Raw genomic sequence first — 20,573 nt, 5'->3', positions numbered from 1 at the left:
TAGCTGGACAACATGATACATTCCTGTACTTGGCTCCATTTGTTGTAGGGTTGAGAGGTCGAGTGGTGAAACAGAGATGGATGATGTTTCGTGAACAGAGCTGGTTTTCTGAAAGACTGAGCGAAGAGCAATTTCAGACTGAAGCTGAGATCAAGAGGGCCACAAAGTGTGACAAATGTTTTTTGTATCCGCTGACCCCTTCACTGCAGTCCTGTGGAGGTGTGTGTGGTGCTGTATCTGGGATTACCCTGAAGCCACGTGGAGAGAGGTGAACACACACTTTGTCTTCACAGCCATTTTTGCAAATGTTGAGTCTGAGAAGCATCTGTAAAACTGTTCTGTGGGAGGAAGGCATAAGTGTGCACTTTAACTTGTGGGAGTAGCTTCCTTCAAGACTGCTGGAGCAGTTTATTTTGAATCGTATCATCTCTAAATGCAGCACTCGAAGAAGCTCTCCATATTTGCTGAAGCTGATAGATTTGCATGATTCATTTCTTCGAGGTTGTTTGAATGCAATATCACAGTTTGTACAGATCTGAGGGGGCGACTGGTTAGCTGGCCAACTGCTTAAAGATGTCCCGACTCTTACGGTACGTCCACACAGCAGCTTTTCAAAAATCTTGAAAGTCTTGATGCTGGGCGTGTCTGACAGCTTGGGGATTTTTTGCGAGCAACGCGACCAACAACCAATCACATGAATCTCCCGCCCCGACATACAAAGCAAAAAACCCCGGGGATTTTATGCGAGCAATATATATATATATATAAACTCCCCAAACAGGCGAAAACCTACCAGTTTCCCCCACTGCCTCTGCCACCTCCCTCCATGCCTGGTTCCTCCGGTTTGGATCCCGGTAATAGTTCTGGTCGTAAAGAACCGGGTGATTTGCTACCGTAATTTCTCGTTTGGAATATGAGGAAATGAACTGCGGTCTGGTTCTCCCAGCATACACGCGGTTTGATTGGCTAGCGCTTCTACTGTCAGATTTGCATAAACGTGTTTGATTGGCTGACGCTTCCAGCTCAGCTTCAAAAGTTGAACATTGCTCAACTTTTGAATCCTGGACATCCTGGAAATCTTCGCTTCGCTCCCCCACAATGCAGTTCGGCGAAAAGCGAGGCAAAGTGACGTCATCCCCATTCAAAGTCAACGGGCAGAGAAGCGTTGGAAGCGGTGGCAGTTGCTTCTGAAGCTGCTGTGTGGACGTACCGTTAGCCTATCATGTTCAATGTGCTAGCCAATAGGAGCGCGAGTGTTACCTAGTGATGTGACTATGTTCTAGAAATAAACAAAGGAGTCCAATGAAGACAATGAAGTCGCTTTGCCTCCGTTGCTCGCTTCGAAAATGTTCAACTTCTCAAGCGTCGACGGAAGCCAATCAAATAATATGCCAGTACAAGCGCGAGCCAATCAAACTGCGTGCTTGTGTTTCCGGGGCGGGAGATTAATGTGATTGGTTGTTGGTCGCACGCCAGACACGCCCACCGGCAAGCTTCAACGCACGCTGCCGTGTGGACGTACCGTTAGTGCCCGGACCTTCATCCTTCAGTAACACAATAACATGATTTCTGGCAGGTTTAGTGCAGTCTGTCTTTGTAGTCATCACTTTGTTGCTCAGATGCACTTAACGGTAAAAGTCATTACCCGTGTGACACAATCAGTACAATTGCACTTTTCACTTTTTCTGTGTCTTTCTTTACTAAGTGTAAAAGAGGTGCAGGCAGGAATTATGATGTGCATATCATGATTAAAGGTAATTTCTAAATAGAATCTAGCTTAGAGAAAATCATGAGACAGAAATATGTGTACGTCAGACTTCATAGGACAATGAATGAATGTTTCCTTTGCACACACTAAGGCTTTTGCTGTGAGGCTGATTGCATGGATGCATTTGGTTGAACGTGGAGCTCTGTTGGGCAAATTGACTATGGACTAATCTAAAGAGCCTTTTATTATAACATACTAACTAGAAACATTTCAATCTAGTTCCCTTAAAGTGGACCTATCATGCTATACTTGAAACATATAGTGTAGGGCCATACCTATATAAAACATGTCAGTGAAGTTGTTTTTTCAAAATACCAAACAGATCCCCCGTTGTAGCCATGCCTCATACCGCTCAACCCCCTCTTTTGAAGCCCTGTTATACCTCATTCACACCAACAGGGCCGGTTCGGAGCTGGAGCTTGAAAAGCACCGGGTTTTCCTGTTCACACCGCAGCGGAGCCGCCTCTTAGCTCCGGAATCCGGTTCATTTCGAGCACCAAAAAATTGTCCGGCCAGAGCAAAAGCACCGCATACGTCACGCTTACGTTGAGGCGGGGGCAGGGGCGGGATCAACTCCTGAACGACAACAAAAAGCCAGCGTTTTATCCAGTGTGTCCACAACGATGGAGAAACGTAACAAGCAGCAGTGCTCCACTGAAGAGACCAGCTACCTGCTGGGAATCTGGTCTTCCGAAGAGATACAGAGGAAGCTGGAGCCCAATCGGCCATTGTTGTTGTTGTCGTGTCAGCTGTGAGGGGTTTCCGCGCGGTTTGGCTTTATGAAGCAGGCACACAAACGGTTACGTCATGACGCAAACGATGACGCAATGACGCAGCACCAGTCGGACTCTGGGCGGTGTGAAAAGAGCCGGAGCTAAACCGAAGAACCGGTTCTGAACCTGAAAAGCTCTAGCACGGAGCTTGAACCGGAGTTGCGATGTTGTGAATGAGGTATGAGAGAAACACGGATCTTGGGTCCTTAGCTTGAAAAATAATAAAAAGAGGAGGCGGAGCTAATGCCTGATCAGAATTCTACCGGAGATAAAGTTAAATTCTGCTGTGATAAAACGCCATCCTGTTCTAAACCACATCAAGGAGTATCTCTGAAACAGTATGGAGCTCAAATGCTTTTTCTCTTGCGGGTTTATCGCAAGGTGAGTTCCTTTTTTTATTTCCTGCTTTTTAAACACATGCTCTCTCCAGTACAGGTTAGCTCTGAGTGTTAGCGAGGCTTGCTAATGTAAACAAAGACGTCCTAAACACGTCAGGCATTGATTCTGATAGCAACTTTCTGTGGGTCCGCCGCCGCTATGACGTCACAGCGGATGGAAATCTGTATCCGCTCGTTGTACACCCGTTTTTAAAAGATTTGGGTACGGAGGAAAAGAGAGAGGGTTTTATTTTCTGACGCTGCGTGAGTTCCCCGACGCACCGGGGACACATGGTTAGTTATAAGAGACATCACAAAGTGCGTTTTGCATGATAGGTCCCCTTTAATAGAACCAGATTGGGATGCTGTTGTATTTTTCTGGCACACACTACCCTTTGTATCCTTAGTTATGTAATTTGTATTTGTTTTGTAACAGTATAATGAACTATTTAACGTTCTAAATGACCATGGTTTTCAAAACACAGCTGAACATCTGATTGGAATTAAGCCATTGCCTAATTGAACGATGAATTATTCAAAAAGTACTTGTAGTTTTACATAATTCAGCCCAGGCTTTTGTATATGAATTGTGAAACATCTTGTTTATTTAATTGTCTGTTGCCTTGTCCTTGTGATGAAGCCATATCTAGGAGCTTATATTATTTAATAGTTATCCATTTATTTTATTGTTCTGTTTTGTTTATAGTAAATCTTCCTTTTAATTATTATTTAAGTTGATCAAATAAGTTATACTATGCCTCTGTTTTTGTAAAGGCAGCCTTTGGGCGCCGGGGGAGGGGAGGCCTGCTCATTATAAATATAATAATAATAATAATAATAACTTGGATTTCTATAGCGCCTTTCATGATACACAAGGTCGCTTTACAGGGAAGAACAGGAGTATAAACAAACAACAAAACAAAAGGCAGTCAGACGGTTTAGACAGACAGACAAAACATCAAATAGATTTGGGGCCAAAGTCCTTGGCAGACAGATGGGACTTGAGGGCCTTTTTGAAGTCAAGTGTGGGGATGTTGTGGATCTCCGCAGGGAGAGTGTTCCAGAGAGTGGGGGCTGCCATACTGAAGGCGCTATCCCCGAAGGTTCACAGGTTGGTGCGGGGGGCCAGAGTCTGAAGACCGCAGGTTCCGGGGTAGGGCATGTGGGAAGAACAGCGAGCCAGCTAGCAGCTAGCACCATTAGCCTGGTAGAAACCGGACCTCGAACCTCAGCAGCGGTGATGGAAAACACCCCAGTTGAGATGGCAGGACTGAGGGAGGGTTCGTGGATAGTCCTGGGAGCGGGGCAGAGAGGAGCCCAGTCGGGGTATTCCGGAGCGGGGATTCCACGGATAGCAGAGCATGACGGTGAGCTCGTTTTGCTAATGGCAGGACGGCAGAGGCTAGGAGCTAAACAGCAGCCAAACATAATCAACTGAGCAACGGAGACGGCAGAAACACAAAACCAGAGCAGAACAATCTTTTCGCTGTGTATGTGAAAAAGATTTGACAGCAGGGAGTGATAGACACGAGGAATAAGCGTTGGCAAGAAGAGCGGCGAAAAACACGCCAGCGTCCCCTCTAGCCAACTTCCGGTGTTGATCATTACCAAATATGGGATCCAGGTGGTAGTGAGCGGCGCACCCGGTAGGCTTATGGTTTTTTACCATCGGGTAAGAAGGAAGAGAAAATGCTTGATGTGTTGATAATAAATGGCACTGAAACGACTTTTGCTCTGACCTTGATTTGTACCCATGCGTAAGATTCGCTGACGGGTGCCACAGCGGCACTTTACTTTGCGTTGTAGCGCCAGGAAAAGGGAGTCGGAGGCGGTGTATTCAGAACGGAGTTCCACTCTTTATTATCCATTAAATATAGAGAGGTCAACACATCGTCTGCTCTGCTTAATGAGCTAGCAGGAATGGAGGCTAACTCTCCAGGTGTTCCCACTAAAAGGTCCGTGTGGCAACACAATAAGAGAGGTGAATTATGTCCCATAACGTGTCACCACACAAGCCCCCCCAGAATTCACGTGTAAACAAAATCCGTATGGCGGGGAGGAACAATCCGCCTGCCCCCACGAGACCTGTGCACCGGAGTCGGTACAGCGACCTCCGCCCGTGCGGCCCCTGACAGAGGAGGGACCGGAACAACAGGTCCACCCTCCCTGACAGGAATCAAAGCCGGGGGTCGGCCCCGTCTCGGCGGCCGAGCCAGCACCACCGGCCGGTCCACGTCCAAGTGAGCAGCCTTCACCCGGTCAACCGAGACGTGCTCAGCCTTACCGCCCATGTCGACCACCAGGTGTTTTTCACCGTGTTCCAAAACCCGGAAAGGTCCGTCGTAAGGTGGCTGCAGGGGGCCTCTGTGTGCGTCGTGACGGATGAAGACGTGCCCAGCTGAGCGTAGCTCCGCGGGAACTTGAGACCCTGGCGCACCGTGCTGAGTAGTCGGGACTGGAGCGAAAGCCTCCGCCGCGTCACGCAGAAAAACTCGCTGGGCCGTGGCAGACCAGGGAGCTGACGCATTTGGGAGGAAATCCCCCGGAACTCTCAGCGGCTGACCGTAGACCATCTCCGCTGTAGAACACTGCAGATCTTCCTTAGGTGTGGTCCTCAGGCCCAGCATCACCCAGGGCAGCTTGTCGACCCAGTTACCGTCCGTAAGGCCGGCCTTGAGGGACGCCTTCATGGAGCGATGAAAGCGCTCGCAGAGGCCGTTAGCCTGAGGGTGGTAAGCGGTAGTCCTGTGCAGCTTGACCCCCAAACCGCCTGCCACAGCGTTCCAGAGCACGGACGTGAACTGAGAGCCCCTGTCTGAGGAAATGTCTGACGGGGTGCCAAAACGACAAACCCACGTTGCAATGAAGGCCCGGGCAACGTCTGCGGCTGATGTCGAAACGAGCGGAACTGCCTCCGGCCAACGGGTCGTTCTGTCCACCATGGTGAGGAGGTAGGAAAACCCCTGAGAGGAAGGCAACGGTCCAACCAGGTCAATGTTGACGTGATCAAACCTCCTCTCAGGCACCAGGAAACGCTCCAACGGGGCCTTCGTGTGGCGGTGCACCTTAGCGCGTTAACAAGCCACGCACTCCCTGGCCCAAGTCCTCACATCCTTTTTCAGCCCATGCCAGACGAACTTCGCGGCCACCAAGCGCACCGAAGGTTTAACGCCGGGGTGTGATAGGCCGTGCACCGCTTCGAACACAGAGCGCCTCCAGCTGGCAGGGACGACAGGCCGCGCCAGGCCCGTGGAAACGTCACACAGGAGGGTAATGCCCGCGTCGCCGAACACTACGTCCTCCAAGCGCAGCCCCGCGCCCTCCACCTTCAGAGCCTGGACGCCGGGATCTGTGACCTGGTCCACCGCCATGCGAGTATAGTCCAGGCCCAACTGGACGGCTCCGATGACGACTCTGGAGAGGCAATCAGCAACCAGGTTCGACTTGCCAGCCACGTGCTTAATGTCCGTAGTGAACTCTGATATGTAGGAAAGCTGCCGCTGCTGACGTGCCGACCAAGGCTCCGCCACTTTTGACATGGCGAAGGTGAGCGGCTTGTGGTCGACAAACGCCGTAAATTCACGGCCTTCCAGCATGAAACGGAAGTGCCGCACGGCCAAATAAAGTCCAAGGAGCTCTCGGTCAAAGGCGCTGTACCTGCGTTCTCTGGGCGTCAGCTGGCGGCTGAAAAAGGCGAGCGGCTGCCAAGCGCCCTCCACCCACTGCTCGTGCACTGCGCCGACCGCGTAGTCCGACGCGTCCGTGGTGATGGAGATGGGAGCCGTAGATGATGGGTGTGCCAGCAAAGCCGCCTGAGCCAACGCGGTCTTGACCTCAGCAAAAGCGACGTCCGCCTCTGCTGTCCAGTCGATCGCCTGGACGGGGGTCTTGCCTTTCAACGCTTCATACAGCGGCCGCATGATGTGTGCGGCCCGGGCGATGAAACGGTGGTAGAAGGTCACCATCCCCAGAAACTCACGGAGCGACCGGGCTGCGAGGAAAAGCCGCAACAGCCTCCACCTTCGCTGGTAGAGGTGTCGCACCGCCCTTGGTGACGCGGTGCCCCAGGAAATCGATGTCCGACACCCCGAACTGGCACTTTGCCGGATTGATGATTAATCCGTGTTCGTTGAGCCGTGTGAAAAGGGCTCGGAGGTGGGACAGGTGCTCCTGCACTGAAGCGCTGGCGACGAGTATGTCGTCGAGGTAGACAAACACAAACGGCAGGTCCCGCAGTACCGAATCCATCAGGCGCTGGAACGTCTGAGCGGCATTCTTGAGTCCAAAAGGCTTCCGCAGGAACTCAAAAAGTCCAAAAGGTGTTATCACTGCCGTCTTGGGAATGTCCAGGGGGTGCATGGGCACCTGGTGGTATCCACGCACCAGGTCCACCTTGGAAAACACCCCTGTACCGGCCAGATGCGCCGAAAAGTCCTGAATGTGCGGCACTGGATAGCGGTCAGGCGTAGTGGCGTCGTTGAGTCGGCGGTAATCCCCGCACGGGCGGAACCCGCCGTTCGGTTTGGGGACGACGTGCAGGGGGGAAGCCCAAGGACTGTCAGAGCGGCGGACAATGCCCAGGCGCTCCATGGTTGCGAACTCCGCCCTCGCCACAGCCAGCTTAGAAGGGTTCAACCGCCGGGCCCTGGCGTAGACAGGAGGCCCCTCGGTAGTGACGTGGTGCTCCACGCCATGCTTAGTGGTAAGCGCAGAGAAGGTGGGCGGCGACAGGTCTGGAAACTCGGCCAACAGTCTGAGAAACGTGTCTGCCCCTGACAGCGAGCCCGACAGCCCGTCGTACGCTGCGCTGCCAAGTGTGCACACGAGGGAAGAAAACGTCAAGGCATCAATCAAACGCCTATTCTTAACGTCCACTAAGAGTCCATGAGCACACAAACAATCCGCTCCGAGGAGGGGAAAAGAAATGTCCGCTGTCACGAAATCCCAGCTGAAACGCTGTCCTCCGATGCACAAACACATAGGCCTCACGCCGTACGTGCGAATGGGACCGCCGTTAGCCGTCGTCAATCGCGGTCCGTGCCCTCCCCGGGTGACGTCTTCACTCGACGCGGGAACTATGCTCCGTTGAGCGCCCGTGTCACACAGAAACAGGCTCCCCGAAACGCTGTCGCTGACGAAGAGGAGCCTGCACGTGCCGCCGACGCTCAGGGCCACTACCGAGCGCCGGCCCCTCCGTGCTCGCCACAGCCGTGCTCGCCACAGCCGTGTCCGGCCCCCGCCATGCTGTCTTGACTGCAGATGGGCTGCTGCGCGTCGCGGCTAACGTCTCTGCACCGGGCTGTTGTGTAGCCAGGAAAAAACGATCCGCTTCCTCCGCCAAGGCACGCGGCTCCGTGACAGGCGTGTTGGCCAGCGCCGTCTGGACCCGGGGAGGCAAGTGACGCAGGAAAATCTCCGTGAATAAAATCCGGGGATCTTCCCCCCCTAGCAGATTTAGCATTTTCTCCATTAGCTGAGATGGCTTGCTGTCTCCCAGGCCTTGAATGTCAAGTAACTGGCGGGCCCTCTCCTTAGCAGATAAGCTAAATGTCTTAAGGAGAAGGGCCTTAATCGCCTCATATTTGCCATGATGTGGGGGGGCTGCGATGAATCGACGACGTAGAGCTGCCTAGCGCTGCTACCACATGGTAGTATTTCAGGTCCCATTATATCATTATATTATATCAGGAATATTAGACCAGAGGAAAACCTGTCTGTCGTACTGCTGTATATGTTTCTTGCTGAAGAAAGGTCACACGTACAGGATGAAATGTAACCATATGAACATCTGATGGTCAAGTATTCTGTCTCCGATACTGTGCGTACAACAATACGATCTTTAACTTCAATCCCCAGTGTTTCGTTGTGTTATATTCTAATATCAAGTCCTGTGTTTCGGTAGACCAACTCAGTCTGACATCCAAATGTAAAGGCTATGTTCGTCAATAGCTCAACATGTAGTGGTGTGACAAAGATGCCTCTGAAATAACATCTGGCTTAGTTAGTGGAACGCTGTTTACACTATACTTTATTCTTCCCCTTATTTCAGCCGACACTTTGGCTCCCCATAACTTCAGCTTGTTTTCAGCTACAGAAACCATTCAAGTATTAAACTATTCAGCCTGTTCGGGAATCGACGGGAAACCTTCAACTTTTTAAAAATATGTTATACTTTTTCAAATATTCAGCTTTTTAAACTTTTTTTTTTTTTTAACATTCAGGTTTGGTAACGATGCAGCCATCAACACATCTAAGAGTATGCCATCAAATGCCGTTGCCATGGCGACAGATCATTCACCATCAAGTTAGTTCAAAAGTTTGCAGTTCAAATATTCTTCTGCTTTCCCAAGCCTTTCTATGGAAGCCCATTTCCGCCACTTGAAAAAAATAAAATCCCCCATGAAAAGTCGAAATAATGAGATAAAAAGTCATAATAATGAGATAAGAAAGTCGAAATAATGAGATAAAAAGTCATAATTATGAGATAAGAAAGTCGAAATAATGAGATAAAAAGTCATAATTATGAGATAAGAAAGTCGAAATAATGAGATAAAAAGTCATAATTATGAGATAAGAAGTGCGCATGCGCTGCAGTGGCGCTGTCTTTAAAGGTCCCTTCATCACCTTGCTGCTCTCCACCATGCAAACAGCATCTATCTAGTCCTAAATAAGGTAACTATTACAGGTGACTTTTGTAAATGTTAGATGTTACATATAGCCTATATTGCAGCTAAACTACAACAATGCAGTTCATAGCTTTGACATTACCCGTTATGAACTATAATATATATGCCTATAGTTTTGTGGTAACGTTCACGCCACTAATGACAATAGTGTAGGCATACTGCTGCTGTGAGTTGCTCTAACTCTAACCCGTGAACGTTACCACAAAACTATAGGCATATATATTATAGTTCATAACAGGTAATGTCCAAGCTATGAACTGCATTGTTGTAGTGTAGCTGCAATATAGGCTATATTTAACATCTAACATTTACAAAAGTCACCTGTAATAGTTACCTTATTTAGGACTAGATGCTAGGGATGTGCATCTCCATCACTGAGGCCGATGCGATGCGCATCTCGATACGTTGCCACGATACGATACATTAACGATACATTTGAAACACCAGGTGATACGATACGATACGATTCACCCCTGTTGCGATACAGTTCGATACGATTTGATTCAATATTATGCGATTCGGTGCGATACGATTCAACACAATGCAAAAATAATGATACTTCAATTTGGTACGACAGAGGATTTTTGTTTTATTCCTTATATGCAGCAAATCATACATTAACAAAAAAGTGCTTTACATATTTGGTACTGCACATCCCATCATGCCGTTTATTTTTTTAACTTTAAAAGCTCTCCAGAGTACAGTACAATTGTATAACACCTCACAGTTAAACAATGTAAGGATGCATTGCTCATGATTAACAATGTGCAAATAACAGCTACCATGGTGCAATGCCCATCCAGCTGCCAGCCTGATGTGCTTAACACTCATCCATAGGCTGACTCACCAGTGAGCAGAAAGCAGTGGGTTCTATATGAACAATAAAGAACACAAATAACCTCTTTCATAAACAGGTATTGCATAACTGCTTACAGTAAGGAAGACATTTAAATTATTATTGGCCTTCACAGGCTGCTGTAAACTAAACACCACTCTCTCTGACAGATCACCTCACTGAGTGATTTAACTCATATGTCTAACTTTCAGGTTTCTCTTTTCTCAGCCGCAGACCCCATGTCGCCTCTTTATGTGCGTCGCTAAGTTCCTCGTACTACTTGTGTACTTTAAAGCGGCTCGGCATCGTTTACAATTTGCGAGCGATTTTTCAAGTTGACTGTAGTATATAGTGCCGCGCACATATACCATCAGGACGTTACTGATGGGGTGCGGCTGCGGAGTGATACTGTGTGTATGCAAGCCCTCTGCTGGACGGATCTATGTATCATGGCTGTAGACCTGTTGAGTAATAAAGATACCTCATACAAAGGTCTACGGATACCTTATTACTCTCCATGACCTGCGGTCAACTATATAGCATAAAGGACTATTACACCGTCTTTCTTGAACAATCCGAAGTGTTGCCAAACGTTTGAGTTGTAGGTATTTTTCGGTGCGCTGTGTTTCTCTTTCTCCTCAACTTCCGTGTGTGTTGATAACTGAGACTCTCGGCCTCGGGCGAAGCAAATATCCAAATCAAAGATCGTCTCTGCTGAGCGTTGACGCAATCGATGCATCGCGAGTTCAACCCGGTTCAACCCAAACTGTAGCCGATGTGCACTCTTTCAACCGGTGCACTCGCATCTTGAACGTTTATGCCGATGCGAATCTTAACATCTCTACTAGATGCCGTTTGCATGGTGGAGAGCAGCAAGGTGATGAAGGGACCTTTGAAGACAGCGCCACTGCAGCGCATGCGCACTTCTTATCTCATAATTATGACTTTTTATCTCATAATTTCGACTTTTTTATCTCATAATTATGACTTTTCATGGGGATTTTATTTTTTTCAAGTGGCGGAAATGGGCTTCCATACCTTTCTTTTCTCATCTTAATACAAATTAATTCACTTCTACTTACATCTGATATTTAACTCCTTCAGGCTATTTTCAGCTGCAGAACCCATTCCACTATTACATTATTCAGCTGTTTCAGGACATCAAGGCTATACATGTTGTTGTTTATACCTTTTTTAAACCTTTTCTTTTAAATATTCAGCTAAATTCAGCCATAAATGTTCACAGTTTACAGCATTCACACGCATTTTCTGCAGGAAATGCATTTTCTAGTGTGTTCCCTTATTCAGGCCAGCATGACATGATTTACTTTCTCTCAGTGTAAGCAAACAAAGATGTCCGCACTCCTTTTATTCCCATAAGGAAATCAGATATTTTAGAATTGTTTTGCCATTAAAATGTGTTTCGATCACTATTGTAGGAAGACATGGTAACTATGGACAAGGGAGAGTAACTTGCATTCTGCCCATTTGAAAAGAATTGGGGGAAACACGTAGTTATCTCACAATTTCCGAGGCGTTATTGCAAAACAACAACGTTTAGCAGACCAGCTGTGAAACATCTGGATGTGAAACTGGATGGATTAAACCCAGAAATCCCGCTCTTAAAAATAGTCATGTGAATAATAATAAAGCTTTATTTGTATAGCACTTTTCATACATCACGTGCAGCTTTAAATAAAGTGCTTTCAAAAATGGCACAACTCAGAAGTTAAAAATAAACAACAAGAAACTCCCCTCAGACCAGATGATAAAGGTCAACATGTGTCCCCTCTTCTTCATGTCTCTTCTACATCAACATGTGTCCCCTCTTCTTCATGTCTCTTCTACATCAACATGTGTCCCCTCTTCTTCATGTCTCCTCTACATCAACATGTGTCCCCTCTTCTCCATGTCTCTTCTACATCAACATGTGTCCCCTCTTCTCCATGTCTCTTCTACATCAACATGTGTCCCCTCTTCTCCATGTCTCTTCTACATCAACATGTGTCCCCTCTTCTTCATGTCTCTTCTACATCAACATGTGTCCCCTCTTCTTCATGTCTCTTCTACATCAACATGTGTCCCCTCTTCTCCATGTCTCTTCTACATCAACATGTGTCCCCTCTTCTTCATGTCTCTTCTACATCAACATGTGTCCCCTCTTCTTCATGTCTCTTCTACATCAACATGTGTCCCCTCTGTGGAAAGAGACTCTGAAAGTTTCAGGAACAAAGATTCTCTCTCTTTTTGATCCATTTCTATAATTGAAATTGAGCTGATCAGATTTTGGCCACTTTATGATGTCATCACGATGTGTTGTCTTGAGTAACCATTAGCCAATCAGCAACCAAGGTAACCCCCCCCCCCCCCCTTATCACCTGAATCTCCTCTAGAGCTCCATTGAGTTCTTTGTAACCAAACCTCTCTCAGAGGGGCGTGGGGAGGGGCTCCTTATTTTCATCTAAAGTCACAGACAGAGAATCAGCACTTTGGAAACAGGGCTGAAACAGAGGGGATTATGGGTAATGCTGCAATGATCTGTTTGGTGTTTCAGCCAATCAGAGACAGGCTCCGTATATATCTGAGACCTGTAATGTATTGATGAGAAACAGTATACACAGACACACTGTCAGAATGTCCATTACTCACTTGTGGGACTTTTTGACCTTCGCGCCCCCGGGGCCAGAGCCGCAGTCGTGGGCCTGGATGATGAAGGTGTACTCCTTCTGCAGCTCGCAGTCCACCAGGCCCCGGGCCCTCAGCTGGCCCTCTCCGGACGTCCCGTTCAGAACCACCGCCTCGAACGGGGCCTCCAGTCCTTGGATATTAAAAGCACAGATCTCCCCTAAAGACCAGGGAGAAGGGAGGAGGGGGGAGGAGGGGGGGGGAGGACACAGGTTGAATACAGGGGACAATACATAAACACATTTGCACGTACTACTTTAAAGCAGAAGTGTGTCCCTGTACTTGGCGTAAAGAAGTGGAATTCATTGCCGGATGATTTAAAGGGCTCTAAGGAAATGTTTGAGAAAATGTATAAAGAAAGCGTAATTAGTCAGTAGTTGACTTTTGATTCTGTTCTGGTTTTATGTTTCAGTATTTTTAAGCAACTGTAACTTTTAAGAGTTATTTCTACTTTAGCGTACACACATGAAATGCATTCAATGTGTACCATTATTCCCCTTTGACATACATCTGTGTTAACTGCATCCAACATAGTCTTAACACATGTTGGGACCATTTAATAGTAAGGGTTAGATTAGTGTTAAAGGCATTTGGTTAGTGTGTTCTGACTTGTAAATGTTTCTGTTTGATGAATGAACCGAATACTTTCTGTTTTGTGTTAACCGGGTTTTCCCATTTCACACATTCATTGTCTTCTGATTGCACTTTTAAACAATTTGTGAAAAGACTGGAATTGAATTGTAGCATATTCCCAGCAAGGCACTTCTGTCTACTTCAGTGCTTCTCAAAGTGTGGTCCGCGGACCACTGGTGGTCCCTGAGCGCCCCCTAGTGGTCCGCGAGTATATTGGTAACATTTCACATTTGAAATAAATAAATACATTTAAGTTTTCCGCACCATCGCGGGAATATCTCCGCAATGGAACAAGCTTACGTTTCACTTTCTATTGCATGATATAGCGCAGGGCAACACCTTCGTCACACATGTTGCCACTTGTTTGTACCATTTCCAGGCGATTTATAATCTGTTCTAGAAAAACGATGTGTTTTGGGATATTTGTGGAGTTAGGTGGTCCGCGAGTGTTTTTTTATTGGTTAAGCGGTCCTTGGTATGAAAAAGTTTGAGAAACACTGGGCTACTTGCTCTTGTGAAGGACTTTTCTCCGGCTTGCCCTCCACGACAAGTAGAGATCCTCTGTAGCCCACCCAAAAACCAACAACACACAGAACAATTGAGTTACGCGAGGCACAAATAGAACGACGACGTCTCAAAGTCACCCTCGTGCAGACGCACTGAGGACGGAAATCAATTTACATCCAGAGTGCGCAGCTGACAAGAGCAAGACAAAAGAGGCGGCTGACATTTATTAGCAGGGCATATAAAGACGTGGTCCATTTGTGGAGTGGGCTTCTTTTTTTTGTCTTTCTTGGTGACTTGACGTCCCCTCACGCTTTAAGGAAACCACTTAGCGCGGCCGGCTCACACTCCGACCTGTGTCAGCTAATTGCGCTGATATCACTTAAACTAACAGCAAAGACGAAATTGGATTCCCGAGCAGCTTTGTGTGCGCATTGCTCCTGGCAAGTTCCGATAAGAGCGACTTTGTGTTCCACCACCTTCCCCTTTCTCTCCCTTTCATTCTGCTTCTGTTATAACCCCCCCCCCCCCCTCACCCTTCCTTCCTGTTGGGGCAGGAACTCTGAAATTAAAATGTGCCCACAGCGAAGCTATTGGCACAATAATAAAGAAAAAGGGAAACGGGAAGAAAAAACAAAAAGGGAGGGTGTCGACACTGCCTGCATACTCTCAAGACTTCCCCCTCCTGTATTGCCTCAACAATGACTTCTCAGGGTTTAATGGACCCCCACAATATGGAGAGAGAAATCATAAAATGGCATTGGGCAAACGGTGTGCGACGGGGAGTGACAGAAGATGCAACAGTCTTGATGCGCTGCTTCTCTCAACACGGCACAAACCGGACAAATGGAAAATCCATCACCGCCGGAGCGAGAAGTGAATCCAATATACACGGGAAAGTGCTGAAGCTCCCCTCCAGTGGGAATACGCTGAGGATATGCTGATGGGCCACGGCTGAGGGTGGGGGGCCGACATGATAGTCAGGGCTTAATTGTAGCTGATGGGAGATGGGTCAAGGTGACTGAAAGACAAGGTAATTTCTCTTCCATCCATCAATCTCTCTTCATCCAAAGATGGGTCGAAGAGGTCCCACACTTCCCTTTCTCTAGCCACCAGCACTGACTCAGGGATTCGGGGGCCAGCGTGGAGATATAACCCCCCCCACCTGGTCCCGGGAATGCCTTCTTACACGTCTGAAACTTCTCCCTTGGGAAGTAATCAGACGGCATCCTTACCAAGTGACTGAACCACCTAAACTCCTTTCTACGCAAAGTAGCTCTTCTCCAAGTTGTCCCGGATGACTGAACTTCTCACCTTATGCCTAACAGAGATGCCAGCCACTCTCCTGTCACCCATTGTGACCTGTTGTATCTTTGTTTTGGTCATGACCATCCCGTCATGGTCATAGGTGGGACCATGAACGAAGATGGACTGGTAGATTCAGAGCTGTGCCTTTTGGTGCAGCTCTGTCTTCATCACGATGGTGCATTAAAGCGACTGCAATACCGTACCGCTACTCCGAACACCCTCCATTATCCCCTCACTCAAGAACACAAGATACTTGAACTTGTTTACAGTCCAATGGTTTCCGTGAGAACCATGGCCTCAGACGTGGAGTATCCTTCTCCTAGCCGCCTTAACCTCGGCTGTGAACCGTGGAAAACAGAAACCTTTAACACAAAATACCTTTACATCAGTCCAGGTCCAGACCAAGCAAAATAGAACAAATCTTCCTAATATAATATATAACAAGAATCCAATAATGACTCAAGAAGAGAGCAGGATTTGAAGACAGGCTGAACTAATGAGGTGATAAAGTGCAGGTGAACAGGAGGTCAGGTGCTTTAAGGGCGGATGGGACCAGATGGAACTAATAAGGAAGTGAAAACACACACTGACAGTAAGTTAAAACAGATATGACACGGATTGAGAACACTTAAAAATAAAACAGAGGAACTAAAAACTATGGGTCATTACAACACCTGCTGCTTTGTTTCCTTTACTTTATGTCCGCCTTTCGTTTCAAACGGGAACAGCGTCCCCCCACCTGCTGAGCGACGGCCCGGCGCCGGCGGAGGAACAGATGTTGGGCGGCTGGCACTTGGCAGCGGCACAGAGCTCACAAACGCTAATTACTGCGCTAAACTGTTAGCTAAATATGTGTCTCCGCGTCGCATTAGGCTTTTAAGAGGTAGATTTATGGTCAGACGAAAGTCTGTCTTCTTGAAGGGGGGCCGTTTGAAAACTAATGGATTCAGACTAATGGATATGGCGCTGCAGTGCAATTTCTTTATGAGGTTATTTGCGGGTTATCATCACTGTTTGACTATTTGGCGTAATGAATTGTTTTTATGATGTACACCATGTAGGAGTTCTGTTTTTAAAGCTTTGCACACAGTACAACTTTTCAGACTTCCTGGACGATAGACACCCACTATTTGTCTCTTTCTTTACTCTACCTTATGGGCACCGTTCCGCTTTTATTTAATCAAGTCTAACGTTTAAAGACTGTCTATTAGTCAGACATGTTTGCTCAGGAAATAAGCTGCCGTCCCGTTGGTGTCAGAAGTCGCGCGGCACACCTCGCGGGAATCTGGCACTCGACTATCAGTGAGGACACAGAGCTCATTATCAGTAAAGACAGAGATGCTTTACTGGCAACGCTGGCCTGTAGTGTTTGCAGAGCTGCAAGACTGTGACCGAGTATCGGGAGCCACGGCGCCTCGAGGCCCCCACATTATAATCAAAGCTGACAGAGCATCGCCTGCATGTAAATAAAATCTTTCGCTGCAAAGTATATAAGTATAAAGATATGTGCGGCGGATGCTAAGTGAGAGGTGGAGATATCGGGAGGAAGTTGCAGCGCTTAGAGGAAGAGGGGGAAGAGGCAGATATGAGGGGAGATGGGAACACGGCCACCGCCTCAGGGCAGCACCCACCTCCCTACTGGAGAGTGACCAAAGCGCAGGCATGAAAACACACACATTGACTCACACTGTGCCCGTGTGCCAGCCCTAATCAGACACGCCTTTCATCCTGCTGGAACACACACCGCAGAGGCAGCAAGTCAATCAGATTACTGGATATCACGCTGTTACTGAACACCTTTTGGACCAGGCATCCGTGTGCTGGCACTAACATGTTTGCACCCACATTATCTTAATATTTCCACTCGCTATTGTTACTAAACCAACCCTATTTGCACACGAGTTGAGGCCGACTGCGCAGTTTACACAGTTGTCATGATTTCAGCTGCTTTTCCAATTTGGATTTGGCTCGAAATTATCTGTATTAGTCACCCGCGTAACCTGCTAATTCTCCCTCTCATTTTAGTCGCGAACACATAATGGCACGTCGGCAAGCACGCACACATCGACACACACACACACACACACACACACACACACACACACACACACACACACACACACACACACACACACACACACACACACACACACACACACACACACACACACACACACACACACACACACACACACACACACACACACACACACACACACACACACACACACACACACACACACACACACACACACACGCCACTCAGCTGCAGTGCCGAGATAGACTGTCAGCTTCATAACTCTGCAGAGGGGCGAAATTGAAAATGCCGTAATTATGCTCTTCATGAAATTAGCCAGCCGAGGGAAAAACACAATTTGAGAAGCTGTCCATTCTGCAGATAAGGATTAATACTAATCAAGCCCCCGTGTTCTGACTCTAAACCAGGAGTGCTGTTTGAGTGCAGTGTGTGTGTGTGTGTGTGTGTGTGTGTGTGTGTGTGTGTGTGTGTGTGTGTGTGTGTGTGTGTGTGTGTGTGTGTGTGTGTGTGTGTGTGTGTGTGTGTGTGTGTGTGTGTGTCGGATGGGAGATTGTTAATTAAAGACACACTTTCTCAACAGGGGCTTAGACGGGAGGGAGTGTGTGAATGATGCGGGGGGAGGGGGGGGTGAAGATTTACTCGACCTCGCGGTTGCCACCCCTCGTCTCCTCGTTGTTAATTACATTAAAGGCTCTCCTCGCAGAGTTAATGACATCCTGCTGTCTCGAACACAGTGAACAGCAGCGCGTGTGTGTGTGTGTGTGTGTGTGTGTGTGTGTGTGTGTGTGTGTGTGTGTGTGTGTGTGTGTGTGTGTGTGTGTGTGTGTGTGTGTGTGTGTGTGTGTGTGTGTGTGTGTGTGTGTGTGTGTGTGTGTGTGTGTTAGGCTGGTGTCAGAGTGAAGGCTGGAGGACTGCACCTGTCAATCAAACTCTCACATCACTTGAAAACAGCGCAAAAGGCTTTGAAAGAGGAAATGTCTTCGATTAGTGGCAGGGCAAGTTAATTATAAGGGAGAGGTGTATCTATTTTCCTTTTCTTATGTCATTATTTTCAAATGTTTGCTTTATTTTGTATTCGTTTTTGATAATGGAGGACAGTAAGAAGTATAAGAAGACATTTTCCCGAAGTCAAGAACACTCATGTTTCCTGTGTCGGATATGATAGACGCCAATCACGGGTGAAACTTGTCATTCAGAGCATACATTCCACAACACCTGGATGTCTACTTACTGTAAACTATCCATCTATAATTACATGTTTTAGTCAATAGTAAGTATTTAAATATGTTCCCCTTAAAAGGGTATCAAGTATTTCCAAATGTGTGTTTCTTGTGAGAATGACCAAATTGGTGCAGGGGAGGCAGTGATATCCAGAATATTAAAGGTGGGGTAGGTAAGTTTGAGAAACCAGCTCGAGTGCGCTAGAATTTGAAAATACACAGCCGGAGAAAATCTGCCTCTTCCTCCCAGAGCCCCTCCTCCAACACACACGAACGCGCACATGACCAATGAGGGCACGAGATAAGTTTGTGCCCCGATGGAAGGCTGACTGGCAGGTAGGCCATCCAATCCGTTTAGCCGGGCCGGATTGGTTGTACTTTTTACAGTATTACGGCTTCTACAGATGACATTTTTTGATGTATTTTTTGTCAAAGCACTTCAGATATTCATTGCTATCGGGATGTTAAGAGCATTCCATGGAATATAACAAAAACCGAGCCGGTTTCTCAAACTTACCTACCCCACCTTTAAGTCCATGTTATGCTTTCCACAAATGTTTTAAGTCTTCCTTATGTAAGGTTTGTCATTCATTTCCATGATCTTTAATGGACAATAAAGCATTGTGAATTTGAATCCGAATCTAACGTAAATACACACCCCCAAGATAGTTTGAAGATAACTTCTACTGTGTTGAACTCTCACAGACAACATCAAATAGAAAAGCAAATGTTCCTGCTCATCTTGAGCTCGGCACAAGTTCTTATAATGTCATTTGTTCTGATATTTCTTGTCATCGAAGGAACATATGTTACATTTTTCTTTCATATCAACATCTTTATGTATCTTATCTAGCTATCGTTATGTATAACTGTTATCTATACCCACTTTACATGTCGACTAGATCAGTGTTTCTCAAACTTTTTCATACCAAGGACCACTTAACCAATAAAAAAACACTCGCGGACCACCTAACTCCACAAATCTCCCAAAACACATCGTTTTTCTAGAACAGATTATAAATCGCCTGGAAATGGTACAAACAAGTGGCAACATGTGTGACGAAGGTGTTGCCCTGGGCTTTATCATGCAATATAAAGTGAAACGTAAGCTTGTTCCATTGCGGAGATATTCCCGCGAGAGTGCGGAAAACTTAAATGTATTTATTTATTTCAAATGTGTAATGTTACCAATATACTCACGGACCACTAGGGGGCGCTCAGGGACCACCAGTGGTCCGCGGACCACACTTTGAGAAGCACTGGACTAGATCATGCTTAAGATATGAAATGACATTTGTTAGTAACATCACAAAGTCAGAAGAAATAGAGTGTTTGTGATTCAGAGGAAATCCACTGGCAGCAGCTCTTAGTGCAGAATCACCGTGCATGTGCCTCAACATCTCCACTCTCCAGGCATCTCTCTGGACAGCCCTGCTTAAGGTCCTAAACACATCAATGCCTTGTAATCCCTTTGAGCTCTGCCAACCACCGTAGAGTAGAGCCACCTCCTCTATGTGGATGTCAATAAAGTTAAACCCCAGCGTGCGACGTGTCAATTACTTCAGCGTAGACTTGGATTAGAGCCAAAGCACCGAGTGTCAAACGATCAATTAAAGACTGGAACCCAATGCAACACCTGCTACAACATTTAATCAGTTAATGGTTACATCTTACATATATTAAATCAAGCTTTCGAGCCAATATCAGCTGTTGTATTAAAGATTTTCAGTCTGGCTTTAGAACACA

The 20,573-nt window shown here is 47.0% G+C and overlaps 1 pseudogene; it reads right to left on the bottom strand.

Annotated features, from left to right (window-relative positions):
• Positions 1 to 20,573, bottom strand: part of LOC117457063 (calsyntenin-2-like) — a 373,610-nt pseudogene that overhangs the window by 137,399 nt on the left and 215,638 nt on the right.

This window comes from Pseudochaenichthys georgianus, chromosome 13, assembly GCF_902827115.2.
Source record: "Pseudochaenichthys georgianus chromosome 13, fPseGeo1.2, whole genome shotgun sequence".
Taxonomy (NCBI): domain Eukaryota; kingdom Metazoa; phylum Chordata; class Actinopteri; order Perciformes; family Channichthyidae; genus Pseudochaenichthys; species Pseudochaenichthys georgianus.
Note: the sequence above shows the minus strand (reverse complement) of the source record. Positions and strands in the feature narration are given on the sequence as shown.